The sequence below is a fragment of the Ursus americanus genome, chromosome 30, assembly GCF_024610735.1.
Source record: "Ursus americanus isolate L20-20 chromosome 30, mUrsAme1.1.p, whole genome shotgun sequence".
Lineage (NCBI taxonomy): Eukaryota > Metazoa > Chordata > Mammalia > Carnivora > Ursidae > Ursus > Ursus americanus.
In genome coordinates, this window is record NC_142156.1 from 31,442,366 (window position 1) to 31,456,404 (window position 14,039).

The 14,039-nt window shown below is 43.2% G+C and overlaps 1 pseudogene; it reads right to left on the bottom strand.

Moving 5' to 3' along the window:
* Positions 1 to 5,956: 5,956 nt before the first annotated feature.
* LOC148107480 (small integral membrane protein 15-like) lies at positions 5,957 to 13,322 on the bottom strand (annotated as a pseudogene).
* Between the last annotated feature and the right edge of the window lie 717 nt (positions 13,323 to 14,039).

Sequence of the window (14,039 nt, forward strand, 5' to 3'; positions counted from 1 at the left end):
CTCCCTGCCCACCCCTGGCCCAAATCCAGCCCACAAACCTTGAACGTCGCTGCTGGGAGAGACTCCTACCAGAATGGTGTGACGACCTGAGCGGGGTGTCACCAGGCGAGCTCTGGGAGAATTCAGGCGGCAGCAGCTGGTCTCAATCTCCCCGCCTCTCAGACGGAGACGCGCGATGCAAGGGCTGAGCTTGAGTATAAAACAGCTCAAGAGAAGAGGGTTGGCCTTGTTGCCAGGCGGGTGTCCACGGCCTCTTCACGGGCCCTCACATCAGGGCCGCCTGGCCACCGGCTACTCCACAGGCAGGGACACTCCGGGAGGAGGGGGCTTGTGCCATGAAGCTTGGTGGGCAGAGAGGCCCTGCCAGGTGGGCTCTGGCCTGAGTTCCAGACCCAAGAGGCAGCAGGTGGGCCTTGGCCAGGCCTAGTCTTGGAGCCAGATAGGCTCGGCCTGGTCGCAGCCTTAGTCACCCAATGGTGGTGTCCTCTAGGGGCCTGTTCCTTCATCTTGGGGACTAGATACACCAAGCCTCCCCTTATCCTGATGGAGAGAGCATGGCAAGGTCTGGAAAGTGCCTGCTGCGTGGGGCGGGGGGGGGGGGGGCAAAGGGCAGGCACTCTTCAGCGTCAGTGGGGCCCCCACCCAGGGCTCCCTGGATGGGAATGGCAGGAGCCCAAACCTTCAGGACTAGGCAGAGCTGAAGCCCTTTATTTAGCTGGAGAGCACTCCTGTAGCCTTTCTGTGGGCCCGGTACTGTAGTGATGGTTTTACACTCCTTTAATTCTCTTTGCACTTATAGGTGAGTAGCTGAAACAGGGAGAGGTTAAGTGATCTGTCCAAGGTGAAGAGCTAGAAACTGGAGGAGCCAGGAGGCCTGGCTTGTCTGTGATTGCTTACGCCTGCCTGACGCTGTCTGTCTCACAGCCATCCTGCGGGCTGAGGATTTGCTGTAATTCTTGAGCAAGCCCCTGCCACAGACACCATGATGGCAGGTATCCTGCAGTGGGACAGACCCTCAGCTGCACTGCCCCCCAGCACAAGATCTATCAGGACCTCCCTGGGCCTGTTTCTTTGTGTGCAAAATGGGTGGGGAGGGGAGCAGTGAGGACCCAGGCTTTGCCCTCTTCCAGGATTGAAAGGGATGGATGGGGAGTGGGTTCGAAAGTGTTCGTCAGACTGAATGAAGCCCAGCCCTGTACTCAGGGGGTCTGGGATCCACACCCACTTCTGATAGTCTGCCTGGGACAACTGCAGGTACCTTCACCTCTCTGGGCATCAGCCTCCTCGAGCCTAAGCCTGCCTTGCCAGGATGTTCAGAGCACTGAAGGGAGACCTGTAGGAAAGATACCTGTGCTCAACAGGACCTCTGTGACCAACACTTGGGAACTTTTCTGTCCCAGAACAGAGAATATTTGAGCCCAGATAAGGTGCTTTCCATATGAGTTTACAGCAAATGTCAGCCTCTGCTGAATCTTCATCTTGAAAATCCAAAATCTCCGGCAGCTGATCCCAGTGGTTGATATCAACCAGCACAGAGGTTTTTCTCTAGGTTCTGGAGGGAAAGGAAAACACACTTTTTCCTCTTAGAGATAGTTGCCAATCATCAATGAAAACCAGTATTTCCTTTCCCAACTGTATACTTCAATTTTAATTTTTAAAAATTGTACTTTTATTTTTTATTTTAAAGATTTAATTATTTATTTGTCAGAGAGAGAACACAAGCAGAGGGAGCACAGGCAGAGGGAGAGGCCGGCTTCCCGCCGAGCAACAAGCCCGATGGCAGGACTCGATCCCAGGACTCTAGGATCATGACCTGAGCCAAAGGCAGCCACTTAGCTGACTGAGTCACCCAGGTGTCCCTATTTTTTAAAATTTTTTAAAAAAAGATTTATTTATTTCTAGAGAGAGAGAGAGCACGCGTGCATGTGAGTAGGAAGGAGGGGCAGAGGGAGAGAGAATGAGAATCTCAAGCAGACTTGGAGCTGAACGTGGAACCCGACACAGGGCTCAATCTCAGGACCCTGAGATCATGCAAGAGTCGGGCGCTTAACCGACTGTGTCACCCAGCCACCCCCAAAATTGTATTGTATTTTAAAATAATCCTTCATTGTAGTACAACTGAAATATAATAAAGTGGACGTAACAAGTGTTACAATGTATTTTTTAGATATATTTTATTTTAAATTTTTTAGAGAGATAACACGCACCCATGTGTGTGTGCCTGCAGGTGTGCGCACGTGGGAGGAGGGGCAGAGGGAGAGAATCTTCAAGCAGAGTCCCTGCTGAGTGCAGAGCCCAAAGGGGGCTCAATCTCAACCCCATGAGATCATGACCTGAGCAGAAACCAAGAGTGAAGACACTTAACCGACTGAGCCAGCCAGGTGCCCCAACAAGTGTTACCATTTAAAGTGTACAGTATGGTACATTTTGACTTCCATGAAACCACCACCACGATCAAGACAGTAAAGATATCTGTCATCTCCAAAAGTTTCCTTGTGCCCCTTGATAATGCATCCTTCCTACCCCTCCCTGCCCACTCCCTTCCAAGCAGGGGACTTTGACCTGCTTGCTGTCCTTACAGATTTGTTTGCATTTTCTAGAGGGTGGATTTGTTTTGCTTTGTTTTTTAGTTTATTTATTCTTTTAGTAATCTCTACACCTAATGTGGGGCTTGAACTCATGACCCCGAGATCAAGAGTCACACATTCTTCCAACTGAGCCAGCTAGGTGCCCCTATAGTTTTAGATACATGGAAGTTTACATATATGGAAGAATACGCGGTGTACTCTTCTATATTTCTTTCACTCAGCATAATTATTTTGAGACTCCCACAATGTTGTGTATATCAGTAGTTCCTCTTAATTGTTGAGCCGTATTGTATTGGACGGATGTACCACCATTCATTCACCTGTCAACGGACATTCGCGTTGTTTCCAGTTTTTAGCTGTTACAAATAAAGCTGCTACGAATATTCATGTCCAAGGTTTTGCATGAACATATATTTATTTTTCTCTTGGGTAGTAGTATCTTACTATGGTTTTCTTTCCTTGTAATAACTTTGCCTGCCTGGTTTTGCTTATCAGGATAAGGCTGGTCTCATAGAATGAATTGAGAAGTTATTCCTTTTTCTTCAATTTTTCAGGAAGAGTTTATGGAGAGTTGGTATTATTTCTTCCTTAAATAATTGGTAAAGTTCCTCAGTGAGGGCACCTGGGCATGGAGTTCTCTTTGTAGATGGTTTTCAAGTACAATTCCAGTTTCCTTAATAGATATAGGACTATTCAGGTTAGTTAGTTTTTTTTTTTTTTCAAGATTTTATTTATTTATTCGACAGAGATAGAGACAGCCAGCGAGAGAGGGAACACAAGCAGGGGGAGTGGGAGAGGGAGAAGCAGGCTCATAGCGGAGGAGCCTGACGTGGGGCTCGCAGACGCTTAACCACTGTGCCACCCAGGCGCCCCTCTTCTTTTTTTATTTTTTATCTTTTTAGCTTTTGTAAGTAATGTCTACACCCAACACGGAGCTCGAACTCACAACCCCAAGATCAAGAGGTGCATGCTCCACTGACTAAGCCAGCCACGTGCCCCTTTTTCTAGATTCTTAAATGAATTTTCTTCTCTGGTATTAATATAGCTGAGATAATTGATCTGAGACCTTTCTTTTTTTTCTGATATAGATCTTTACTGCTTTAAATGTCCTGCCCCCCATCCCACCAAGTTCTGCTTTAGTGGCATCCCACAAATTCTGATATGGTATGTTTCCATTTAAGAGTCAGTTCAGGAGTGCCTGGGCGGCTCTACTGGTTAAGCTTCAGCTCAGGTCATGATCCCGGGGTCCTGCCATCAGGTTTCCTGCTCTGCGGGGAGCCTGCTTCTCCCTCTCCCTCTGCCCCTCTCCCTGCTCATGTTTGAGCATGCGCCCATGTTCCATGCTCTCTCTCAAATAAATAAATAAAATCTTAAATGAATAAATAAATAAATTAATTAATTAAATGAAAGTCAGTTCAAAATACTAATTTCTCTTTTGGTTTCTTCTTTGATCCATGGGTTACTTAGAAGTGTGTTGTTTCCAACTATTTAGAAATTTTCCAAGGATCTTTCTGCTAATGATTTCTAATTTAATTTCCTTGTGGTCAGACAACTTGGTTAGTATGGCTTTGAAGCCTTTTGAATTTTGGTAAATGTTCTGTGTGAGCTTGAGAAAAATGTGCACTTGAGAATTGTGCTATTGTTGGGTGGTTCTATTAAGTGTTAATCAAAATCAAGTTGACTGCCATATCCTTGCTGGTTTTCTGTCTACTTGAGATCTACTTATTGAGAGGGGAACTGAAACCCCTGACTGTAATGGTATTTGCCTATTTTTGTTGCATTTTTTTTAAACGATTTATTTATTTATTTATTTGACAGAGAGAGAGAGAGCCAGCGAGAGAGGGAACACAAGCAGGGGGAGTGGGAGAGGAAGAAGCAGGCCCCCAGCAGATGAGCCTGATGTGGGGCTCGATCCCAGGACCCTGGGATCACGCCCTGAGCCGAAGGCAGACGCTCAACGACTGAGCCACCCAGGCGCCCCTCTAGTTGCATTTTTTTGCATCATGTATTTTGAGGCTTTATTATTAGGTGGACAAATGTTTAAGATTGTTATGGATCCTTGATTAACTGACTCTATCATCATTATGAAATGACCATTATCCCTGGTAATATTTCTTTTTTTTAAAGATTTTATTTATTTTGAGAGAGCGTGCGCATGCACAAACGGGGGGGGGATGGGCAGACAGAGAGGGAGAAGCAAACTCCCCGCTGAGCAGGGAACCTGATGTGGGGCTCGATCCCAGCACCCTGGGATCATGACCTGAGCTGCAGGGAGACGCTTAATCGACTGAGCCACCCAGGCGCCGCCCCTGGTAGTCTTTCTTGCTCTGAAACCTACTTGTCCAACATTAATATAGCTATAGCTACTCGGGCTTTCTTTTGATTAGTTGTGAGCAATGGTATTATCTTTTTCCATCCTTTTACTTTTAACCTATTTGTGTCTTTTTATTTAAAGTGTGTTTCTTACAGGTAGCGTATAGTTGGGTCCTGCTTTTTAATTGTTTAAAATTTTTATTTAAATTCTAGTTAGTTAATATATAGTGTAATATTGGTTTCAGGAGTAGAATTTAGTGATTCCTTGCTTGGCGGGGAGCCTGCTTCTCCCTCTCCCTCTGCCTGCAGCTCCCCCTACTTGAGCTCTCTCTGTCAAATAAATAAAATCCTAAAAAAAAATCCTCATATGAGTGAAATCATATGGTATTTGTCTTGTTCTGACTTATCTCACTTAGTATAATACACTCTAGCTCTATCCACATCATTGCAAAAGGCAAGCTTTCATTCTTTTTGATGGCTGAGTAATATTCCAGTGTGTGTGTGTGTGTGTGTGTGTGTGTGTGTGCGTGCACGCACACACACACACACACACACCCCATATCTTCTTTATCCATTGGTCAGTCGATGAACATTTGGGCTCTTTCATGACACTGAGATCTTGATGGTTGCTGAAACTAAGAGTCTGAGTCTCAACCGACTGAGCCACCCAGGTGCCCCTAATAAGTTCTTTACAGATTTTAGATACTAACCCTTTATCAGATATGTTATTTGCAGATGTCTTCTCCCATTCCGTAGGTTGCCTTTTAGTTTTGTTGATTGTTTCTTTCCTTGTGCAGAAGCTTTTATCTTGATGAATCCTAATAGTTCATTTTTGCTTTTGTTTTCCTTGCCTCTAGCAATGTGTCTAGTAAGAAGTTACAGGTCCTGCTTTTTTTCCTTTTTTGAAGATTTATTTAGGGATGCCAGGGTGGCTCAGTCGGTTAAGTGGCTGCCTTTGGCTCAGGTCATGATACTGGGGTCCTGGGATTGAGTTCCACATAGGGTTCCCTGATATGTGGGGAGTCTGCTTCTCCCTCTCCCTTGCTTGTGCACTCTCTCTCTCAAATAAATAAATAAATAAATAAATAAATAAATAAATAAATAAAATATTTTTAAAAAATAAAGATTTGGGGTGCCTGGGTGGATCAGATGGTTAAGCATCTGCTTTCAGCTCATGATCTCCAGGTCCTGGGATTGAGCCCCACATCCAGCTCCCAGCTCAGTGGGGAGTCTGCTTCTCCCTCTCCCTCTGCCCCTCCCTCTGCTTGTGCTCTATCTCTATCTCTCTCAAATGAATAGATAAAATCTTTTTTAAAAAATAATTATTTATTTATTTTAGAGAGAAAGAGAGTTGGGAGGAGGGGCCGGAGGAGAGAATCTCAAGCAGACTCCCCACTGAGTGTGGAGCGGGTTGTGGGGCTCAATCTCACAATTGTGAGATCATGACCTGAGCCAAAATCAAGAGTCGGATGAGCCACCTAGGTGCCCAGCAGGTCCTGCTTTTTTAAATCCAATTTGACAATCTCTGCTTTTAAATTGGAGTGTTTAGGGGCACCTGGGTGGCTCAGTTGGTTGAGTGTCTGCCTTTGGCTTGGGTCATGATTCTAGGGTCCTGGGATCAAGCCCTGAGTCAGACTCCTTGCTCAATGGAGAGCCTGCTTCTCCCTCTCCCTCTGCCTACCGCTCCCCCTGCTTGTGCTTTCTCTCTGTCAAATAAATAAATAAACTCCTTTAAAAAAATAAATTGGAGTGTTTATACCACTTACAATTAATGTGATTATTAAATATGACTGTTAATGTGATTATTAATTGCATTTAATGTGATTCTTGATAGGTCATTATTTTTTTCTCTTTATAAAAACGTATCAAATTTCTTTTTTTTTAAAGGTTGTATTTATTTATTTATTTGAGAGACAGTGAAAGTGAGAGAGCAGAAGCAGGGGGGAGAAGCAGTGGGAGAGGGAGAAGCAGGCTCCTCTGTGAGCAGGGAGCCTGATGTGGGGCTAGATCCCAGGCCCCAAGATCACGACCCGAGCTGAAGGCAGAAGGCAGACGCTTAACCGACTGAGCCACCCAGGCACCCCTCAAATTTATTTCAATATCTAGTTTCATTTTTAAATTAAAGCGGTTGGACAATTTTTTGTAATTTAAAATTCATTATCAAAGGTGAGGAAAATATTATGAAGCTGTTGTGTACTGACAGTGAATAAAATTATTGGACTATGCAGTTATAAAAGCCATGTTTAATAGTAAAAGTTCGTTATACTACCTAACTGAAGGACATATCCTTTAGCTCTTTATTTCTAATTTTAACATTCTCATTTTGACATAATTTACCTTTTTCACCCAATTATTAGTATGATGAACACAGTTTTCCCAAGTGTTAGACCTTTCTTTACCACTTATGAAACATGAGTTACTACTTAAGAATTCCTTACAAGAAATTTGAATTTTTAATTTTCCCCATGAACCCGTTTGATCAAAATATAGAACGTCACTACTAAATAAGTTAAAACAAAGAATGGAATAAAAAGCACAAAAGTGGCGTCTATATAATCAGCAAATTATCTGATAAGACATTTTAACTAATTCACATTTCTACTTCCCGCAAGAAAGAAGAACCTGGTTCCAAAGTACCACGAGGTTTGCATGTTTACTGCAAGCTTTAAGTCATGGTGTTATGTTACTCAACAAGACATCTCAGAAAATGGCAGTGTTCATCAGAACGAAATTTGTTACACCCCGTAGGTGGTATTCCCACATAGTCAATAGAAGAATTCTTCATCAAATTAAAGTTTAAAAAATGCAGAATGTCTGATAATTATCTCAAAGGCTAAAAAAATGAGAAAAATGCAGAACATAGATAGTCATTGGTTAATATTTGGCTTTGAGAAAGCCAGAAATGATTCAATTCCATAAAATAAGCAATAATGATAAAGGATGTAATTAATATGCTATATGCCTTTTGAGCCAAAGCACACTTTTCTCCTCAAGATAGTTCTGATTTTTACATTTTTAATGCCCTTTGTCCAGAAAAGGACTCCATTCTAAGCCATTATTTGAATAGAGTTCATAATGTATAGTCATTATTCTCCACAGGATGTTTTCATTACAGTACATAAACTGAAAAATGGCAAATGACTAAGTCAGTTATAAAGAATTTATATCACAGTAAATGCCAATTTACAATAACCATCAACAGGCTTCTACACCACAGCCAGAAGCCGCTGCGGTAGAAGTCACAGCCAACGTGATTCTTCCATGGGCCCAGACTTCGCTTACTACAAATTACTGCATAAAAAGCAGAAAAGAAACCTCAGTGGGTCCTTCCAAAGCTGCTTAATATTCCAAATTATCTTCCTCTGGGTGTAAGAAACTGTTCATTCCTTTAATCCTTTTTTAGTCATTTAGCTTTTGCAATATTTTCTTGATGTTTTTGCTTCTTCTTTTGTTCTTTTCCCTGGCCTCGATCATCTTGGCCAGTTTCCGGGACGGTGTGACATTTGCGAGAAACAATGGAGTAAGGGCCACAACTGTTGTGAGGAAGCCATACAGGTCCTTTGCAGCCCATTCCACAACATACTCAGCCCAAGCCTTACATCAAACATCTCTGTAAGTCTTACGCTTGAATAGTGATCTCCAGCTTTGTCCTGAGAATCTTAGTGAACCGATTACAATTTCAGATGACCCTTGGTTGTTTGTCTTCTTTGGCTCTACCATACACTTGTGAGACAGGGTTTAAATTCTATATCTTCCTTCCCTAAGGGGTCCACCGGACTAGTTCTCCAAACCAGATGTGCACAGCTCCTGAAGCTGCAGTTGATGGTCCCCTCCATCCTTTGTTTTCTGCCTTGCTCTCTCTTCCTTCCCTACCCTACCCAGCCACTGCTCCCAGGGGGCCGAGTTCACCCACCCCTCAGCCTCCTGCACACCTTGGCTCTGCCTGCAAATGGCTGCCTCTGCTGGGCACTGGGGCAAAACCTCCACAGCGACCACCACCAGCCTCCCCTACATCACAGCAGGGACCATGGGCTTGAACCCCTCGAGAGGCCATTATTGATGGCCTATCATCTTGCTAGTTATTTTCCATTTGTCCGGTCTGTTCTTTGTTCCACTCTTCCTCTTTTTCTGCCTTCCTTTAGAATATTTATGAGTCCCTCATAAATCTTTTGTTGGTTTTGGGGCGCCTGGGTGGCTCAGTCGTTAGGCGTCTGCCTTCAGTTCAGGGTGTGATCCCGATGGTCTGGGATCGAGTCCCCATCAGGCTCCTTCACTGGGAGCCTGCTTCTTCCTCTCCCACTCCCCCTGCTTGTGTTCCCTCTCTCGCTGGCTGTCTCTCTCTCTCTCTCAAATAAATAAAATCTTTAATAAAAAAAAATCTTTTGTTGGCTTAACTTTTTTTTATTGAGGTAAAATAGTCATCCTGCTGGGGCGCCTGGGTGGCTCAGTCAGTTAAGCGTCTGCCTTCAGCTCAGGTCACCAACACAGGGTTCTGGGATAAAGCGCCCGCCTCGGGCTCCCTGCTCAGCGGGGAGGCTGCTTCTCCCTCTCCTCCTGCCGCTCCCGCTGCTTGTGCTCTCCTGCTCTCTCTGATAAATGAATAAAATCTTAAAAAAAAAAACTGTTTAAAATCCACATAATATAAAATTCCCCATTTTAACCATTTTTTATTGGATTTTATTTTTAAGTTATTTCCACCCCCAACATAGGGTTCAAACTTACAACTCAGAGATCAAGAGTCACGTGCTCTACCCACTGAGCCAGGCAGGCATCCCACCACTTTAACCATTTTGAAGTGTACAATTCAGTGGCTCTTAGTACATTCTCCCTGTTGTGCAACCATCCTCACTAATTAAAGAATGTTTTCATTACCCCATAAAAGAAACCCCACGGCCATCACGTAGGCACTCCTTATTCTCCCTTCCCCAGTCACTGGCAACCACGAATCTGCTTTTGCCTCTATGAATTTGCCTACTCTGAACATTTCATATAAATGGAATCATACATGGCCTTTTCTGTCTGGCTTCTTTCACTTAGCATGTTTTCAAAGTTCATCCATGTTGTAGCATGGATCAGTAATGCATTTCTTTTTATGGCTAAATAATACTCCATTGTATGGCTATACCATTTTGTTTACCGATTTGATGGACATTTGAGTGTTGGCTTCTTTTGTTATTTCAGAGTTGCCTGGGGTTTATATTATATATCTTTAAACTATCACAATCTATCTTCAAGTAATATACCACTTCTTTTTTGAGACTTTGACAGAGAGAGACAGACAGACAGACAGCATGAGTGAGGGTGAGAAGCAGAGGGAGGAGCAGCAGACTCCTGCCTGAGCAGGGAGACCAATGTGGGGCTCGATCAGGAACCCTGTAATCATGACCTGAGCCAAAGGCAGCCGCTTAACAACTGAGCCACCCAGGCGCCCCAATACACCACTTCTAATGTAAGAATCTTACAATAGTATGCTTTCCTTTCTCCCCTATTGGCTTTTATGCTAATATTGTCATGCATTATGTCATAAGCCCCATAACACAACCTCCACTCCTTTGTGTAGATAACAGATTTCCACCTGGTATAATTTTCCTGTGCCCAAAGGATGTCCTTTATCATATCACATCACCAGGAGGTGATAAATTTTTTTCCCAGTCTTTGTAGGTCTGAAAACATCTTTTTGATTTTTGAAAGATGCTTCTTCCCAAGTACTGAATACTACATTAACAGGTTTTTTTCTTTTGTCAGTACTTTAAAGATGTTGTTTCACTATCTTTGTGCTTGCACGCTTTCCAATGAGTAATGTCATCCTTATCTTTGTTCCTTTGATTGTAACATATTTTTTCTCTAGCTGCTTTATAAGATGTCTTCTCTTCACTGGTTTTTCAGTTATGATATGCTTTGGTGTCGTTTTCTTCGTGTATCTTGTGCTCGAAGTTCATTTAGCTCCTTCGATCCGTGGGCTTACAGTTCTCAAGTTTGGAAAGTTTTGGGCCCTTACCTCTTCAAATAACTTTTCTGTCCCCATCATTGCCTCTCCTTCAGGGACTCCAACTCTGCTTAGATTAGGTCTTGAAGATGTCTGTTTTTTTCTTTTGCAGATTTTTTCCCCTCTACATTTCATTTTGGATAGTTTCTATAGCTGTGCCTTAAAGGTCACTAATCTTTTTTCAGCAGTGTTTAATCTGCTGTTAATCTCATCCAGCTATAGAGATTCAATCTGAAGTTTCTCCCTTTTCCTCCTTTCTCCTCCCTTCCCCATTCCCCTCCTCTGTCTTTTTAAATCGTCCATGCCTCTTTTTTTTTAATTTTATTTATTTATTTAGAGAGCAAGTACGCAAGTGGGGGAAGGGGCAGAGGGACAGGAAGAGAGAAAATCTCAAGCAGACTTCCTGCTGAGCGCAGAGCCCAACTCAGGGCTCAGATCTCACAACCCTGAAATCATGACCTGAGCCAAAATCAAGAGTCAGATGCTCAACCCTCTGAACCACCCTTAATTTTTTGAATATATGAAATAGTTAAAATAATGTTTAATGGTCTTCTCTGCTAATTCTAACAATTGGGTCAGCTTTGAATCTGCTTTGACTAGTCTCATTATGGGTTGTGCTTTCCTGCCTCTTTACATGCCTGGTCATCTTTGATTGGATGCCAGAATTTTACTTTGTAATGTGCTTGGTATTTTTATATTCCTATAACTCTTGTTGAGTTTTGCTCTGGGATACAGCTAATTGAAAACAGTTTGATCCTCTCGAGTCTCGTTTTTGCAGTTTGTTAATGTGGGACCTGAGCGGTGTTCAGTCCGGAGCTAATTATTCCTCACTTAAGAGGCAAGATTTTCCTGGATATCTTACTTTTTAAAAATTTTGTTCAAAAAATCTTTTAATGTTTTAAAATTTATTTTTACAGTGCTTTGAATCTTGGGGTCTTGCTAATCCTGGAGACTGCCCTCCCAGAGTCGGTTAATTCCTAGACAGCAAACAATTCGCCTGCAGAGTGAGCCTATCATATACAAACTTACCTATCAAACTAACTCCAACCACCTTTACCTTATTCTCACATACCACACCAGTATTTCGTCTGTCTTAAGTCACATCAGGGCCAGGTTATGGACAACTAGAGCCCACTCCTATAGCCAAGAACCCTCTGCATTTGTTTGAATTAACCAACTCTAAGCTTATTCAAACTTGCCTACCTTACTTTGTCCATTCCTTCCCCACGGAAACCACAAGTTAAAGGCTCTGGGTCATGCTCTCCCCTCACTCCTACTGCTTCCTGACCCACTCTGGGGTTTCTTCACATGACCCTGAATGGCATGGCATGCTCCCTCCTCTTGGAAACTGTAATCATCTTTTTTCAAGGCAGTTGTCTCCATGTCTGTCACTTTACTATACCTAATTAAAACAAAATCCTCGGTACATTTTCAAACAATGGCCTACGTAATATTCCGTGAATTTTTTATCTGGCTGGTGGGAACAGGAACAATTCCCAGCCTTGTGTAATACCAGGCATTGTTATAATCCTTTTTGATGGTTCTTTCTTTGGCCTTGGTTAGTTTCTTCACTCTCGTGCTGACCAGTATTCTGAGTACTCAAGAGGGCCCTTCAGCAGATCGCAGATCCCCTGGGTTCTCTGTGCAGCTTTTATTCTGGTATTCTGTCTCATGAACATGAGCTGCCTCAACCTCCCTGAACTCCTAGCTCAGATCCTTCAACGCAGGTAGATCGGTAGGGTTCATTTCAGTTTCCTCTCCCTGTATCACTGCCTAGAAACTCTCACAAGGCAGTAGTAAGTCCATCGTATTTGTTTCCGATGTCTTAGGGATTGCTCTGCTTCAATGTTTGAGTTTTGTTTAATTTTCAGGCATAAGACTAAATTCATGCACTTACCTCCATTCGACCAGAGGCAGAAAAAATTCCTGCATTTTTAACCTAGCAGGTGAGCACAGAGGCTGAGATATTATCAATGAATTAACTGAATCTAAACCCTTCCTTGCTTAGATAACAAATTGGAGGCTTGGAAAGAAGTAGTGGAGGTAATCAGAACCAGAATCCATCCATTAAAAATCTTGGTCTAGTTATCTGACATTATTCTTTGCTCTGTATCTTCTTTATCTTGCCAAGCTATTTTCCATTTTCGACTAATATATTTTCATCTTTTTACAAGATTTATTTGAGAGAGAGCAAGAGAGAGCAGAGCAGGAGGGAGGGAGGGGCAGAGAGAGAAGCGGGCTCAATCCTAGGACCCTGGAATCATGACCTGAGCAGAAGGCCCATGCTTAACTGACTGAGCCACCCAGGCGCCCCTAGACTAATATATTTTCAAAAAATACTTTTAAATTTTATTTTTTATTTAAACCCAATTAATTAACATAATATAATACCCAGTGTTCATTACATCACATGCCCTCCTTAATGTCCATCACCCAGTTACACCCTCCCCCCACCCTCCTCCCTTCCAGCAACCCTCAGTTTGTTTCCTATGATTAAGAGTCTCTTGGGGTGCCTGCGTGGCTCAGTTGTTAAGTGTCTGCCTTTGGCTCAGGGCGTGATCCCGGCATTCTGGGATCGAGCCCCACATCAGGCTCCCCCACTAGGAGCCTGCTTCTTCCTCTCCCACTCCCCCTGCTTGTGTTCCCTCTCTCGCTGGCTGTCTCTCTCTCTAATAAATAAATAAAATCTTAAAAAAGAGTCTCTAATGATTTATCTCCCTCTCTGATTTCATCTTATCAAAATAGTTTTAAAAACAGAGAATGTGCATCAATATTCAGACCTCCATGTGATCTTGAGACTGTTCCTCCCCAACTTTGGAAAAAAGTTGGAAGCTTTTTCTCTAGAGGGGGTGGGTTTCTGGAGTAGAAGGCCTTCCCACAGACCTGGAAGCCAAGTGAATCTGGGCATACCAGAATGCTGAAGCTCCCTAGCCCTCTTCCTTCACTGAGCTCCCACAAGGCCAGCAACAGTTCAAGGTAAACCCTCCAGACATGAGACTGGAAGTTTCCTCCAGGGAACCTGACCAGTCCAAGAGGAAAGTCCTAAATGTAGTATGGACATTAGGGATTTGCCAAAAAAGTTCAATCAGCTCATCTTGGAAACACATATTCTTCTTAATATCACACCTGTAAATATAAGCAGACTACCAATG